The sequence below is a fragment of the Lissotriton helveticus genome, chromosome 3_2, assembly GCF_964261635.1.
Source record: "Lissotriton helveticus chromosome 3_2, aLisHel1.1, whole genome shotgun sequence".
Taxonomy (NCBI): domain Eukaryota; kingdom Metazoa; phylum Chordata; class Amphibia; order Caudata; family Salamandridae; genus Lissotriton; species Lissotriton helveticus.
The window spans coordinates 508,766,449-508,781,915 of record NC_136062.1 but is presented as its reverse complement, the minus strand read 5'-3'; positions in this window follow the sequence as shown (position 1 = coordinate 508,781,915).

The following is a 15,467-nucleotide window of genomic DNA, read 5'->3' as shown; positions in this document are numbered from 1 at the left end:
AACTGAGGCACTGAAGACGTCACCAAGGAGAAACCCGTCACGTTTCGCCGTACTGAGGACTGCACCTCGGGTCCAAGACAGGGCGACGGTCAAGGCAACGGAGCACTGCAGCCGTCTGAACGGGAACCCTCGTGGAAGAGGACGTCGGGGCCACTTTTGCGATATGCCGGGATCGATGAAGTGGGGCGCCTCCCTCTGAAATCTTCACACGAAGCTCCTCGAACTCTTCAGGCTTTTGGACCGGTACCGAATGACGTCGCCCCGAGTTGGGCGCCAAATGGAGTTCTGGACTTTTTAGTTTCCGTCCAGAGGTGTCAGGGACAACACCCGAAGACCCCGGAGTTCAACCTGTCTTGGATACACAAACAAACAGAAACACGGGCTTCTCGATGGTGGCGTCAAAGACCAAAGGTTTATTACTGCAGGGACACAGAAGTCACAGAAACTACACATGGGCAGTATCTAGGAGCCTGTTCGATTTGTACAAAGAGGATTCCTCCTTATATACTAAATATTGGGCTTCAGGCAAATTCTTTACATGTTACCACAGTTCTAAACATTCGTGTCTTAAACAATAAATATTTGGCGTTGCACAGGAATCGTCAACAGTATCTGATGTCAAAACATTACGAATGAGGGGTTCCCACTAGTCCATCATAATCCCATGTCAATTCTTCATTCAAGACCCGGACCGCCTCATCGTAAATTTCGTTACCTCCCCCTAATAAAGGCCCAGAAGGAAAGGAGCAGAGCCAGGTGTAGAAGATAGAAAGACAGGATAAGAAATGTTTGTGGGTCGTAAATGGGCACGGTTACCAGCTTCGGCCGCCTAATCATGATCAGGCCAACGAACACAAGAACCAGTATAGCAGGACTGGCCTCAGGCTGGGGAGGCAGTTCTTGCCGAGTCATGCTGCTACAGCGTTGCTGGCCTAAGGTGCACGTGTCACTAGCAAGGTGAATTGCCGGTTAAAGCCTACGTGTCCTTTAATGAAAAAGAGATCATTGCGTGTCCATTGACTATGTGAGGGCAAGGAATACAAAATGGCTTCCGTGTTCTAAGATGGATGTCACGGGTAGAACAGAAATGTGTTTGTAACTGGAGTGCTCTTGCTCGTAGCATAGCGAAAACACCAGGATATACTAAATGGATCATTTGCGGTTCACTGATACCAAAATTATGTATTTCCGACAATGTTACAAACATGAGTAAAATCGTCACGGAACCTCACTCTTCTGAACACTGAGCGAGCCCTGCTCCTTCCAAGAGATCACAAACTCTCTGAAGACTCCTCTGACACTGAGTGAACCCTGCTCCAGCCAAAGTATCTCAAACTCATTGAAGACTCCTCTGACACTGAGTGCATCCTGCTCCTTCCAAGAGATCACAAACTCACTGAAGACTCCTCTGACACTGAGTGCACCCTGCTCCTTCCAAGAGATCACAAACTCACTGGAGACTCCTCGGACACTGAGTGAGCCCTGCTCCAACCAAGAGATCTTAAACTCACTGAAGACTCCTCTGACACTGAGTGAGCCCTGCTCCTTCCAAGAGATCACACACTCACTGAAGACTCTTCTGACACTGAGTGAGCCCTGCTCCTCACAAGAGATCACAAACTCACTGAAGACTCCTCGGACACTGAGTGAGCCCTGGTCCTTCCAAGAGATCTCAAACTTACTGAAGACTCCTCCATCACTGAGTGACCCCTGCTCCTTTAAGAGATTGCAAACTCACTAAAGACTCCTCTGACAATGCGTGAGCCCTGCTCCAACCAAGAGATCACAAACTTAATGAAGACTCCTCTGACACTGAGTGAGCCCTGCTCCTTTCAAGACATTACAAACTCACAGAAGGCTCCTCTGACACTGAGTGAGCCCTGCTCCTTCCAAGAGATCACAAACTCACTGAAGACTCCTCGGACACTGAGTGAGCCCTGCTCCAACCAAGAGATCACAAACCCACTGCAAACTCTTCTGAACACTGAGCGAGCCCTGCTCCTTCCAAGAGATCACAAACTCTCTGAAGACTCCTCTGACACTGAGTGAACCCTGCTCCAGCCAAAATACCTCAAACTCATTGAAGGCTCCTCTGACACTGAGTGCACCCTGCTCCTTCCAAGAGAACACAAACTCACTGAAGACTCCTCTGACACTGAGTGAGCACTGCTCCTTCCTAGAAATCACAAACTCACTGAAGACTCCTCTGACACTGAGTGAGCCCTGCTCCTTCCAAGAGATCACAAACTCACTGAAGACTCCATTGACACTGAGTGAGGCCTGCTCCTTCCAAGATATCACAAACTCACTGAAGACTCCTCTGACACTGAGTGAGCCCTGGTCCTTCAAATAGATCACAAACTCACTGAAGACTCCTCTGACACTGAGAGAGCCCTGCTACTTCCAAGAGATCACAAACTCATTAAAGACTCCTTTGACACTGAGTGAGCCCTGCTCCTTCCAATAGATCACAAACTCACTGAAGACTCCTCTGACACTGAGTGAGCCCTGTTCCTTTCAAGACATTACAAACTCACTGAAGACTCATCTGACACTGAGTGAGCCCTGCTCCTTTCAAGGGATCACACACTCAATGAAATCTCCTCTGACACTGAGTGAGCCCTGCTACTTCCAAGAGATCACAAACTCACTGAAGACTCCTCTGACGCTGAGTGAGCCCTGCTCCTTCCAAGAGATCACAAACTCACTGAAGACTCCTCTGACACTGAGTGAGCCCTGCTCCTTCCACGAGATCACAAACCCACTGCAAACTCTACTGAACACTGAGCGAGCCCAACTCCAACTAAGAGATCACAAACTCACTGCAAACTCTTCTGAACACTGAGCGAGCCCTGCTCCTTCCAAGAGATCACAAACTCGCTGAAGACTGATCTGACACTGAGTCAACCCTGCTCCAGCCAAAAGATCTCAAACTCAATGAAGACTTTTCTGAACACTGAGTGTGCCCAGATCCAACAAGAGATCACAAACTCACTGAAGACTCCTCTGACACTGAGTGAGCCCTGCTCCAACTAAGAGATCACAAACTCACTTAAGACTCCTCTGACACTGAGTGATCCCCGCTCCTTCCAAGATATCACAAACTCACTGAAGACTCCTCTGACACTGAGTGAGCCCTGCTCCTTCCAATAGATCACAAGCTCACTGACGTCTCCTCTGAGACTGAGTGAGCCCTGCTCCTTTCTAGATATCACAAACTCACTGACGACTCCTCTGACACTGAGTGAGCCCTGCTCCTTCCAAGAGATCACAAACCCACCGCAAACTCTACTGAACACTGAGCGAGCCCAGCTCCAACTAAGAGATCACAAACTCAATGAAGACTTTTCTTAACACTGAGTGTGCCCAGATCCAACTAAGAGATCACAAACTCACTGAAGACTCCTCTGACACTGAGTGAGCCCTGCTCCAACTAAGAGATCACAAACTCACAGACGACTCCTCTGACACTGAGTAAGCCCTGCTCCGTTCAAGAGATTACAAACTCACAGATGACTCCTCTAACACTGAGTGAGCCCTGCTCCTTCCAAGAGAACACAAACTCACTAAAGACTACTCTGACAATGCGTGAGCCCTGCTCCATCCAAGAGATCTTAAATTCACTGAAGACTCCTCTGACACTGAGTGAGCCCTGCTCCTTCCAAGAGATCACACACTCACTGAAGACTCTTTTGACACTGAGTGAGCCCTGGTCCTTCCAAGAGATCTCAAACTTACTGAAGACTCCTCTGACACTGAGTGAGCACTGCTCCTTTAAGAGATTGCAAACTCACTGAAGACTCCTCTGACAATGCGTGAGCCCTGCTCCAACCAAGAGATCACAAACTTAATGAAGACTCCTCTGACACTGAGTGAGCACTGCTCCTTTCAAGACATTACAAACTCACAGAAGGCTCCTCTGACACTGAGTGAGCCCTGCTCCTTCCAAGAGATCACAAACTCACTGAAGACTCCTCGGACACTGAGTGAGCCCTGCTCCAACCAAGAGATCACAAACCCACTGCAAACTCTTCTGAACACTGAGCGAGCCCTGCTCCTTCCAAGAGATCACAAACTCTCTGAAGACTCCTCTGACACTGAGTGCACCCTGCTCCTTCCAAGAGATCACAAACTCACTGAAGACTCCTCTGACACTGAGTGAGCTCTGCTCCTTCCTAGAAATCACAAACTCACTGAAGACTCCTCTGACACTGAGTGAGCTCTGCTCCTTCCAAGAGATCACAAACTCACTGAAGACTCCATTGACACTGAGTGAGCCTTGCTCCAACTAAGACATCACAAACTCACTGAAGACTCCTCTGACACTGAGTGAACCCTGCTCCAGCCAAAATATCTCAAACTCATTGAAGACTCCTCTGACACTGAGTGCACCCTGCTCCTTCCAAGAGATCACAAACTCACTGAAGACTCCTCTGACACTGAGTGCACCCTGCTCCTTCCAAGAGATCACAAACTCACTGGAGACTCCTCGGACACTGAGTGAGCCCTGCTCCAACCAAGAGAACTTAAACTCACTGAAGACTCCTCTGACACTGAGTGAGCCCTGCTCCTTCCAAGAGATCACACACTCACTGAAGACTCTTCTGACACTGAGTGAGCCCTGCTCCTCACAAGAGATCACAAACTCACTGAAGACTCCTCGGACACTGAGTGAGCCCTGGTCCTTCCAAGAGATCTCAAACTTACTGAAGACTCCTCTATCACTGAGTGACCCCTGCTCCTTTAAGAGATTTCAAACTCACTGAAGACTCCTCTGACAATGCGTGAGCCCTGCTCCAACCAAGAGATCACAAACTTAATGAAGACTCCTCTGACACTGAGTGAGCCCTGCTCCTTTCAAGACATTACAAACTCACAGAAGGCTCCTCTGACACTGAGTGAGCCCTGCTCCTTCCACGAGATCACAAACCCACTGCAAACTCTACTGAACACTGAGCGAGCCCAACTCCAACTAAGAGATCACAAACTCACTGCAAACTCTTCTGAACACTGAGCGAGCCCTGCTCCTTCCAAGAGATCACAAACTCGCTGAAGACTGATCTGACACTGAGTCAACCCTGCTCCAGCCAAAAGATCTCAAACTCAATGAAGACTTTTCTGAACACTGAGTGTGCCCAGATCCAACAAGAGATCACAAACTCACTGAAGACTCCTCTGACACTGAGTGAGCCCTGCTCCAACTAAGAGATCACAAACTCACTTAAGACTCCTCTGACACTGAGTGATCCCCGCTCCTTCCAAGATATCACAAACTCACTGAAGACTCCTCTGACACTGAGTGAGCCCTGCTCCTTCCAATAGATCACAAGCTCACTGAAGTCTCCTCTGAGACTGAGTGAGCCCTGCTCCTTTCTAGATATCACAAACTCACTGACGACTCCTCTGACACTGAGTGAGCCCTGCTCCTTCCAAGAGATCACAAACCCACCGCAAACTCTACTGAACACTGAGCGAGCCCAGCTCCAACTAAGAGATCACAAACTCAATGAAGACTTTTCTTAACACTGAGTGTGCCCAGATCCAACTAAGAGATCACAAACTCACTGAAGACTCCTCTGACACTGAGTGAGCCCTGCTCCAACTAAGAGATCACAAACTCACAGAAGACTCCTCTGACACTGAGTAAGCCCTGCTCCGTTCAAGAGATTACAAACTCACAGATGACTCCTCTAACACTGAGTGAGCCCTGCTCCTTCCAAGAGAACACAAACTCACTAAAGACTACTCTGACAATGCGTGAGCCCTGCTCCATCCAAGAGATCTTAAATTCACTGAAGACTCCTCTGACACTGAGTGAGCCCTGCTCCTTCCAAGAGATCACAAACGCACTGAAGACTCCTCGGACACTGAGTGAGCCCTGCTCCAACCAAGAGATCACAAACCCATTGCAAACTCTTCTGAACACTGAGCGAGCCCTGCTCCTTCCAAGAGATCACAAACTCTCTGAAGACTCCTCTGACACTGAGTGAACCCTGCTCCAGCCAAAGTATCTCAAACTCATTGAAGACTCCTCTGACACTGAGTGCATCCTGCTCCTTCCAAGAGATCACAAACTCACTGAAGACTCCTCTGACACTGAGTGCACCCTGCTCCTTCCAAGAGATCACAAACTCACTGGAGACTCCTCGGACACTGAGTGAGCCCTGCTCCAACCAAGAGATCTTAAACTCACTGAAGACTCCTCTGACACTGAGTGAGCCCTGCTCCTTCCAAGAGATCACACACTCACTGAAGACTCTTCTGACACTGAGTGAGCCCTGCTCCTCACAAGAGATCACAAACTCACTGAAGAATCCTCGGACACTGAGTGAGCCCTGGTCCTTCCAAGAGATCTCAAACTTACTGAAGACTCCTCCATCACTGAGTGACCCCTGCTCCTTTAAGAGATTGCAAACTCACTGAAGACTCCTCTGACAATGCGTGAGCCCTGCTCCAACCAAGAGATCACAAACTTAATGAAGACTCCTCTGACACTGAGTGAGCCCTGCTCCTTTCAAGACATTACAAACTCACAGAAGGCTCCTCTGACACTGAGCGAGCCCTGCTCCTTCCAAGAGATCACAAACTCTCTGAAGACTCCTCTGACACTGAGTGAACCCTGCTCCAGCCAAAATACCTCAAACTCATTGAAGGCTCCTCTGACACTGAGTGCACCCTGCTCCTTCCAAGAGAACACAAACTCACTGAAGACTCCTCTGACACTGAGTGAGCACTGCTCCTTCCTAGAAATCACAAACTCACTGAAGACTCCTCTGACACTGAGTGAGCCCTGCTCCTTCCAAGAGATCACAAACTCACTGAAGACTCCATTGACACTGAGTGAGGCCTGCTCCTTCCAAGATATCACAAACTCACTGAAGACTCCTCTGACACTGAGTGAGCCCTGGTCCTTCAAATAGATCACAAACTCACTGAAGACTCCTCTGACACTGAGAGAGCCCTGCTACTTCCAAGAGATCACAAACTCATTAAAGACTCCTTTGACACTGAGTGAGCCCTGCTCCTTCCAATAGATCACAAACTCACTGAAGACTCCTCTGACACTGAGTGAGCCCTGTTCCTTTCAAGACATTACAAACTCACTGAAGACTCATCTGACACTGAGTGAGCCCTGCTCCTTTCAAGGGATCACACACTCAATGAAATCTCCTCTGACACTGAGTGAGCCCTGCTACTTCCAAGAGATCACAAACTCACTGAAGACTCCTCTGACGCTGAGTGAGCCCTGCTCCTTCCAAGATATCACAAACTCACTGAAGACTCCTCTGACACTGAGTGAGCCCTGCTCCTTCCACGAGATCACAAACCCACTGCAAACTCTACTGAACACTGAGCGAGCCCAACTCCAACTAAGAGATCACAAACTCACTGCAAACTCTTCTGAACACTGAGCGAGCCCTGCTCCTTCCAAGAGATCACAAACTCGCTGAAGACTGATCTGACACTGAGTCAACCCTGCTCCAGCCAAAAGATCTCAAACTCAATGAAGACTTTTCTGAACACTGAGTGTGCCCAGATCCAACAAGAGATCACAAACTCACTGAAGACTCCTCTGACACTGAGTGAGCCCTGCTCCAACTAAGAGATCACAAACTCACTTAAGACTCCTCTGACACTGAGTGATCCCCGCTCCTTCCAAGATATCACAAACTCACTGAAGACTCCTCTGACACTGAGTGAGCCCTGCTCCTTCCAATAGATCACAAGCTCACTGACGTCTCCTCTGAGACTGAGTGAGCCCTGCTCCTTTCTAGATATCACAAACTCACTGACGACTCCTCTGACACTGAGTGAGCCCTGCTCCTTCCAAGAGATCACAAACCCACCGCAAACTCTACTGAACACTGAGCGAGCCCAGCTCCAACTAAGAGATCACAAACTCAATGAAGACTTTTCTTAACACTGAGTGTGCCCAGATCCAACTAAGAGATCACAAACTCACTGAAGACTCCTCTGACACTGAGTGAGCCCTGCTCCAACTAAGAGATCACAAACTCACAGACGACTCCTCTGACACTGAGTAAGCCCTGCTCCGTTCAAGAGATTACAAACTCACAGATGACTCCTCTAACACTGAGTGAGCCCTGCTCCTTCCAAGAGAACACAAACTCACTAAAGACTACTCTGACAATGCGTGAGCCCTGCTCCATCCAAGAGATCTTAAATTCACTGAAGACTCCTCTGACACTGAGTGAGCCCTGCTCCTTCCAAGAGATCACACACTCACTGAAGACTCTTCTGACACTGAGTGAGCCCTGGTCCTTCCAAGAGATCTCAAACTTACTGAAGACTCCTCTGACACTGAGTGAGCACTGCTACTTTAAGAGATTGCAAACTCACTGAAGACTCCTCTGACAATGCGTGAGCCCTGCTCCAACCAAGAGATCACAAACTTAATGAAGACTCCTCTGACACTGAGTGAGCAATGCTCCTTTCAAGACATTACAAACTCACAGAAGGCTCCTCTGACACTGAGTGAGCCCTGCTCCTTCCAAGAGATCACAAACTCACTGAAGACTCCTCGGACACTGAGTGAGCCCTGCTCCAACCAAGAGATCACAAACCCACTGCAAACTCTTCTGAACACTGAGCGAGCCCTGCTCCTTCCAAGAGATCACAAACTCTCTGAAGACTCCTCTGACACTGAGTGCACCCTGCTCCTTCCAAGAGATCACAAACTCACTGAAGACTCCTCTGACACTGAGTGAGCTCTGCTCCTTCCTAGAAATCACAAACTCACTGAAGACTCCTCTGACACTGAGTGAGCTCTGCTCCTTCCAAGAGATCACAAACTCACTGAAGACTCCATTGACACTGAGTGAGCCTTGCTCCAACTAAGACATCACAAACTCACTGAAGACTCCTCTGACACTGAGTGAACCCTGCTCCAGCCAAAATATCTCAAACTCATTGAAGACTCCTCTGACACTGAGTGCACCCTGCTCCTTCCAAGAGATCACAAACTCACTGAAGACTCCTCTGACACTGAGTGCACCCTGCTCCTTCCAAGAGATCACAAACTCACTGGAGACTCCTCGGACACTGAGTGAGCCCTGCTCCAACCAAGAGAACTTAAACTCACTGAAGACTCCTCTGACACTGAGTGAGCCCTGCTCCTTCCAAGAGATCACACACTCACTGAAGACTCTTCTGACACTGAGTGAGCCCTGCTCCTCACAAGAGATCACAAACTCACTGAAGACTCCTCGGACACTGAGTGAGCCCTGGTCCTTCCAAGAGATCTCAAACTTACTGAAGACTCCTCTATCACTGAGTGACCCCTGCTCCTTTAAGAGATTTCAAACTCACTGAAGACTCCTCTGACAATGCGTGAGCCCTGCTCCAACCAAGAGATCACAAACTTAATGAAGACTCCTCTGACACTGAGTGAGCCCTGCTCCTTTCAAGACATTACAAACTCACAGAAGGCTCCTCTGACACTGAGTGAGCCCTGCTCCTTCCAAGAGATCACAAACTCACTGAAGACTCCTCGGACACTGAGTGAGCCCTGCTCCAACCAAGAGATCACAAACCCATTGCAAACTCTTCTGAACACTGAGTGAGCCCTGCTCCTTCTAAGAGATCACAAACTCTCTGAAGACTCCTCTGACACTGAGTGAACCCTGCTCCAGCCAAAATACCTCAAACTCATTGAAGACTCCTCTGACACTGAGTGCACCCTGCTCCTTCCAAGAGAACACAAACTCACTGAAGACTCCTCTGACACTGAGTGAGCTCTGCTCCTTCCTAGAAATAACAAACTCACTGAAGACTCCTCTGACACTGAGTGAGCCCTGCTCCTTCCAAGAGATCACAAACTCACTGAAGACTCCATTGACACTGAGTGAGCCTTGCTCCAACTAAGAGATCACAAACTCACTGAATACTCCTCTGACACTGAGTGAACCCTGCTCCAGCCAAAATATCTCAAACTCATTGAAGACTCCTCTGACACTGAGTGCACCCTGCTCCTTCCAAGAGATCACAAACTCACTGAAGACTCCTCTGACACTGAGTGCACCCTGCTCCTTCCAAGAGATCACAAACTCACTGGAGACTCCTCGGACACTGAGTGAGCTCTGCTCCTTCCTAGAGATCACAAACTCACTGAAGACTCCTCTGACACTGAGTGAGCTCTGCTCCTTCCAAGCGATTACAAACTCACTGAAGACTCCTCTGACACTGAGTGAGCCCTGCTCCAACTAAGAGATCACAAACTCACTGAAGACTCCTCTGACACTGAGTGAACCCTGCTCCAGCCAAAATACCTCAAACTCATTGAAGACTCCTCTGACACTGAGTGGACCCTGCTCCTTCCAAGAGATCACAAACTCACTGAAGACTCCTCTGACACTGAGTGAGCCCTGCTCCTTTCAAGACATTACAAACTCACAGAAGACTCCTCTGACACTGAGTGAGCCCTGCTCCTTCCAAGAGATCACACACTCACTGAAGACTCCTCTGACACTGAGCGAGCCCTGCTCCTTCCAAGAGATCACAAACTCGCTGAATACTCCTCTGACACTAAGTGAACCCTGCTCCTTCCAAGATATCACAAACTCACTGAAGACTCCTCTGACACTGAGTGAGCCCTGGTCCTTCCAAGATATCACAACCTCACTGAAGACTCCTCTGACACTGAGTGAGGCCTGCTCCTTCCAAGATATCACAAACTCACTGAAGACTCCTCTGACACTGAGTGAGCCCTGGTCCTTCAAATAGATCACAAACTCACTGAAGACTCCTCTGACACTGAGTGAGCCCTGCTCCTTCCAAGAGATCACAAACTCATTAAAGACTCCTCTGACACTGAGTGAGCCCTGCTCCTTCCAATAGATCACAAACTCACTGAAGACTCCTCTGACACTGAGTGAGCCCTGTTCCTTTCAAGACATTACAAACTCACTGAAGACTCATCTGACACTGAGTGAGCCCTGCTCCTTCCAAGGGATCACACACTCAATGAAATCTCCTCTGACACTGAGTGAGCCCTGCTCCTTCCAAGAGATCACAAACTCACTGAAGACTCCTCTGACACTGAGTGAGCCCTGCTCCTTCCAAGAGATCACAATCTCACTAAAGACTCCTCTGACATTGAGTGAGCCCTGCTCCTTCCACGAGATCACAAACCCACTGCAAACTCTACTGAACACTGAGCGAGCCCAACTCCAACTAAGAGATCACAAACTCACTGCAAACTCTTCTGAACACTGAGCGAGCCCTGCTCCTTCCAAGAGATCACAAACTCGCTGAAGACTCCTCTGACACTGAGTCAACCCTGCTCCAGCCAAAAGATCTCAAACTCACTGAAGACTCCTCTGACACTGAGTGAGCCCTGCTCCTTCCAAGAGATCACAATCTCACTAAAGACTCCTCTGACATTGAGTGAGTCCTGCTCCTTCCAAGAGATCACAATCTCACTTAAGACTCCTCTGACACTGAGTGATTTCCGCTCCTTCCAAGATATCACAAACTCACTGAAGACTCCTCTGACACTGAGTGAGCCCTGCTCCTTCCAATAGATCACAAGCTCACTGAAGTCTCCTCTGAGACTGAGTGAGCCCTGCTCCTTTCTAGATATCACAAACTCACTGACGACTCCTCTGACACTGAGTGAGCCCTGCTCCTTCCAAGAGATCACAAACCCACCGCAAACTCTACTGAACACTGAGCGAGCCCAGCTCCAACTAAGAGATCACAAACTCAATGAAGACTTTTCTTAACACTGAGTGTGCCCAGATCCAACTAAGAGATCACAAACTCACTGAAGACTCCTCTGACACTGAGTAAGCCCTGCTCCTTTCAAGAGATTATAAACTCACAGAAGACTCCTCTAACACTGAGTGAGCCCTGCTCCTTCCAAGAGATCACAAACTCACTAAAGACTCCTCTGACACTGAGTGAGCCCTGGTCCTTCCAAGAGATCTCAAACTTACTGAAGACTCCTCTGACACTGAGTGAGCCCTGCTCCTTCCAAGAGATCACAAACTCACTGAAGACTCCTCGGACACTGAGTGAGCCCAGCTCCTTCCAAGAGATCACAAACTCACTGAAGACTCCATTGACACTGAGTGAGCCTTGCTCCAACTAAGAGATCTCAAACTCATTGAAGACTCCTCTGACACTGAGTGCACCCTGCTCCTTCCAAGAGATCAGAAACTCACTGAAGACTCCTCTGACAATGAGTGAGCCCTGCTCCTTCCAAGAGATCCCAAACTCACTGGAGACTCCTCGGACACTGAGTGAGCCCAGCTCCTTCCAAGAGATCACAAACTCACTGAAGACTCCATTGACACTGAGTGAGCCCTGCTCCAACTAAGAGATCACAAACTCACTGAAGACTTTTCTGAACACTGAGTGAGCCCAGCTCCAACTAAGGGATCACAAACTCACTGAAGACTTCTCTGACACTGAGTGAGCCCTGCTCCAACTAAGAGATCACAAACTCACTGAAGACTTTTCTGAACACTGAGTGAGCCCAGCTCCGAATAAGAGATCACAAACTCACTGAAGACTTCTCTGACACTGAGTGAGCCCTGCTCCAACTAAGAGATCACAAACTCACTGAAGACTCCTCTGGCACTGAGTTGTGGTAAATAAATAATTAATTACCGGTTCTATTTTTGACTATAATTAATAAACAGGTAGCTCAATAAATAAGAGTCAAGATTCGAGGTAGCTGGAGTTGACAGGCTTTAATTAAGCATAAAGGACTGGAACAGGACAGCCTGTACGGGAATGGGATGGCAGGGCCCGGCAGCTGCCGGGGCAGGATCTGGGAATGGCTAGCAAACTTTAATAACAGTGCACAATATTTATAGTTAAGCAAATACATTGTATTCAATACAGTAGGCGTAGCAGTAGGCGGAGTTTGTAGCAGTCGCGAAAGATAAGGCATAAAGTGGGTGTAACAAGAGGTGTGTACAGGGCGTATACATAGACATGTGATGCAAACGTAACAGAATATGTCATAAATGGGGCGGAAACATGGAGGGGGCTACCTGAGCAGCTGGGACCTCTAACCTAGTGGTGCGCGTAAACTGGCAATGACGTGTTACCAGGGAGAACTGGGGGGCTATGACTTCTGCACTAGAAGAGGAGACGAAAGTCTGGAGGGTCAGAGCGACATGTACCTAAAGCCTATCTAGTATCTAGTGTTTAGAGAACATGTTGATAGAATCCAAAAGTTATCAGGATAAAGGCTAACAGACACTAAGACTGGTGCATGCATTATTCTAAATGTATTGCATGTGCGAGGAATATTCTATGAATATTAATACAGTATTTCTCTTACATGGAGACATAAAGGCTAGACCATGACGGAAACTATTGATGCGATTCAGTAGCTTAGGAATGCAGAGAAGGAGGGCTGGACTGATAACTAGAAACATAACATACTCTTGGCAGACTGGGAGGCAGAGCCAGGCCGAGCCGGGCACTGCGAGGCAAGAAAGTAAGTGAAGGGTCAGGGATACAGGTGGGGGCTGTATCGCTCCTCGGAGAGTTCAGGAAACAGGAGCTGAATCTGAGTCCGGGCCCTTTTGAGGCCTAGAAACGGGGACAATTCAATGAATTAACGTGCACACTGTAAAACGTGGCAACGTAGCTTTACATAGGCCTGATATTCGTTATATTTACAAAAACTGGAAACTGGCATACTAGAGATGGACACAACTGTAATTGCGTCTTTAATCGATCAGAGGGGAATACATGCATATCGATCATGCACATATGACATAACATGGGGAACACGTAGGCACATATAACATGGCAAAATTTACTTTTCCACATTCCCTCCTTGTGCCCTACGTTTCTATTAGGAAACATTAATATTCATGATACCATCTATCATTTCATATAGCATCATTTGCTCGTCTCGAATTGTCTTGGAACGGGACTTAGGACTAGGAATACAAGAGGTAGCACAAATGCCGCAAATCGCAGGGCCACATTGTATACAGAGGCAGCAACTGAATATGATCATTACTGCAATACCTAGGAATGACAATACTTTCCATCCCCAGGCAGATATGATACTCCAGAGCCAGCCGGACCATGTCCAGGTGCCTGGATTCTGGTGTAACTGATGGGCAATTTTATGAAGTCTGGTTATAGCTGAATAAACAGACGGCGCGTTATTAGGAATGAAAATGCAGCAACTAGATCCGATGACTCTACATGCTCCTCCTCTATCGGCCAGTATGACGTCAAGAACGAGACGATTTTGGAGCACGACAAATCTCATAGCAGATTGTTCTTCGGTTAAATTACCTAGAGCAGAAGTAGTCTCATTCACTACTGCTTCAAGGGTTCTGGTTAACCTACGTATTAACTTACTATTCTGGATAGGTCCTATAAAAAAGAAGAAACCTTTATTAAAATCTTGATACTGTTCTAGAGTAGTTTCAGTTTGATCGACAATTGGGGACTCGATCTCCCTTCTATGTCTAATGTGTACTAGATGTGTGTTTCTATGATAATCAGATGGGGCTAGAAAAACTGGTGGCAGTAGGAAGGCAATGTAACAGGTTCCATCCCAATCGAGGGGCAGACGAACATATGCGGTCTGACCACAAACAAAATAAGAATGACGTGATGCTTTGAAAATAGATTTCCCACTGTCACTATACTTGACAGTAGTAGTACAATCACTATGTCCTACATGTGCGGAACCATTCTTTCTGACACATAATTCGCCTTTGACTGGTAGTACTGAAATAGCAGGTAAGTCTGGAGTAGTATCAGACTGAACATTCAGGACCATAAAATTCGGGGAATAATTACCTAAATCATATACTTCATTTTCTAGATCTAACCCTGTTCTATGGGGGAAACTTTGCATGTCTGGAAAACATGTTCTATTCAGAAGGGACATATCATTTGAAGATGACGTTAACATGGACCATGCTCCACACGAACCATTATGTGAAAACGGATAAGGAAAGAGTGGCAGAACTCCCTTCGGTGTCTGGAAAGGGGGGAGTCGACCACACACCCAACAATTTGTGGCATTGCTGGTCTGGTGTGAATAGTGTAACATTCTGATGAATGTGTTATTACGCATAGCAAGACGATAGGATAACTCGTGAGGAGGCAGATCACTAAATGTGTGCTCTACTGTAGCATTAGAAAACATATTTACATGAGAAATTGGAAAACATAAATGTAATGCATAACTTGTGCAGGTAACCATTAAACTCAAAAATAGAAGAAAACTTAGAACAATGATACATTTGATAGAGTTTTGACTAACTCTCTCACTATAGGGGTCTATCTCATACATGTCAGAAACCTGTCTAACCGTTTCACCCGAGAGGGACTTAGACAATTAAACTGGCTGACTTATTTTACTAGACCGGAGCTTTAATTTATACTCCTGCTGCGGAGTTTTCTCTAACAGAGGAACTTTCAGTTCGGGATTGAGATTAATGTCTGATTTAGAGTCT